At 33.6% G+C, this 2,500-nt stretch overlaps 1 protein-coding gene across 3 annotated transcripts in view; it reads left to right on the top strand.

The window, feature by feature from the left end:
• Nucleotides 1-2,500, top strand: part of rfx5 (regulatory factor X, 5) — a 72,591-nt gene that overhangs the window by 5,716 nt on the left and 64,375 nt on the right. The gene's annotated exons all lie outside the window — the stretch shown is intronic.

Raw genomic sequence — 2,500 nt, 5'->3', positions numbered from 1 at the left:
AGAATGAAGAGAGGAGAACAACATACTGACAAACAGAAAACAGAATGAAGAGAACAACATACTGACAAACAGAAAACATAATGAAGAGAGGAGAACAACATACTGACAAACAGAAAACATAATGAAGAGAGGAGAACAACATACTGACAAACAGAAAACAGAATGAAGAGAACAACATACTGACAAACAGAAAACATAATGAAGAGAGGAGAACAACATACTGACAAACAGAAAACATAATGAAGAGAGAACAACATACTGACAAACAGAAAACATAATGAAGAGAGAACAACATACTGACAAACAGAAAACAGAATGAAGAGAGAACAACATACTGACAAACAGAAAACAGAATGAAGAGAGAACAACATACTGACAAACAGAAAACATAATGAAGAGAGAACAACATACTGACAAACAGAAAACAGAATGAAGAGAACAACATACTGACAAACAGAAAACATAATGAAGAGAGAACAACATACTGACAAACAGAAAACATAATGAAGAGAGAACAACATACTGACAAACAGAATGAAGAGAGGAGAACATACTGACAAACAGAAAACAGAATGAAGAGAGGAGAACATACTGACAAACATAAAACAGAATGAAGAGAGAACAACATACTGACAAACAGAAAACAGAATGAAGAGAGAACAACATACTGACAAACAGAAAACATAATGAAGAGAGAACAACATACTGACAAACATAAAACAGAATGAAGAGAACAACATACTGACAAACAGAAAACATAATGAAGAGAGAACAACATACTGACAAACAGAAAACAGAATGAAGAGAGAAGAACATACTGACAAACAGAAAACAGAATGAAGAGAGGAGAACAACATACTGACAAACAGAAAACATAATGAAGAGAGAACAACATACTGACAAACAGAAAACATAATGAAGAGAGAACAACATACTGACAAACATAAAACAGAATGAAGAGAGGAGAACAACATACTGACAAACAGAAAACAGAATGAAGAGAACAACATACTGACAAACAGAAAACATAATGAAGAGAGAACAACATACTGACAAACATAAAACAGAATGAAGAGAACAACATACTGACAAACAGAAAACAGAATGAAGAGAGGAGAACAACATACTGACAAACAGAAAACAGAATGAAGAGAGGAGAACAACATACTGACAAACATAAAACATAATGAAGAGAACAACATACTGACAAACAGAATGAAGAGAGAACAACATACTGACAAACAGAAAACAGAATGAAGAGAGAACAACATACTGACAAACAGAAAACATAATGAAGAGAGAACAACATACTGACAAACATAAAACAGAATGAAGAGAACAACATACTGACAAACAGAAAACATAATGAAGAGAGAACAACATACTGACAAACAGAAAACATAATGAAGAGAGAACAACATACTGACAAACAGAAAACAGAATGAAGAGAGGAGAACAACATACTGACAAACAGAAAACATAATGAAGAGAGGAGAACAACATACTGACAAACAGAAAACATAATGAAGAGAGAACAACATACTGACAAACAGAAAACAGAATGAAGAGAACAACATACTGACAAACAGAAAACAGAATGAAGAGAGAACAACATACTGACAAACAGAAAACAGAATGAAGAGAACAACATACTGACAAACAGAAAACAGAATGAAGAGAGAACAACATACTGACAAACAGAAAACAGAATGAAGAGAACAACATACTGACAAACAGAAAACAGAATGAAGAGAGAAGAACAACATACTGACAAACAGAAAACATAATGAAGAGAGGAGAACAACATACTGACAAACAGAAAACAGAATGAAGAGAGGAGAACAACATACTGACAAACAGAAAACAGAATGAAGAGAGAACAACATACTGACAAACAGAAAACAGAATGAAGAGAGGAGAACAACATACTGACAAACAGAAAACATAATGAAGAGAGAACAACATACTGACAAACAGAAAACATAATGAAGAGAGAACAACATACTGACAAACAGAAAACAGAATGAAGAGAGGAGAACATACTGACAAACATAATGAAGAGAGAACAACATACTGACAAACATAAAACAGAATGAAGAGAACAACATACTGACAAACAGAAAACATAATGAAGAGAGAACAACATACTGACAAACAGAAAACAGAATGAAGAGAGAACAACATACTGACAAACAGAAAACAGAATGAAGAGAGAACAACATACTGACAAACAGAAAACAGAATGAAGAGAGGAGAACAACATACTGACAAACAGAAAACAGAATGAAGAGAGGACAACATACTGACAAACAGAAAACAGAATGAAGAGAGAACAACATACTGACAAACAGAAAACAGAATGAAGAGAGAACAACATACTGACAAACAGAAAACAGAATGAAGAGAGAACAACATACTGACAAACAGAAAACAGAATGAAGAGAGGAGAACATACTGACAAACAGAAAACATAATGAAGAGAGAACAACATACTGACAAA

Source organism: Labrus mixtus, unplaced genomic scaffold, assembly GCF_963584025.1.
Source record: "Labrus mixtus unplaced genomic scaffold, fLabMix1.1 SCAFFOLD_110, whole genome shotgun sequence".
NCBI lineage: Eukaryota > Metazoa > Chordata > Actinopteri > Labriformes > Labridae > Labrus > Labrus mixtus.
Note: the sequence above shows the minus strand (reverse complement) of the source record. Positions and strands in the feature narration are given on the sequence as shown.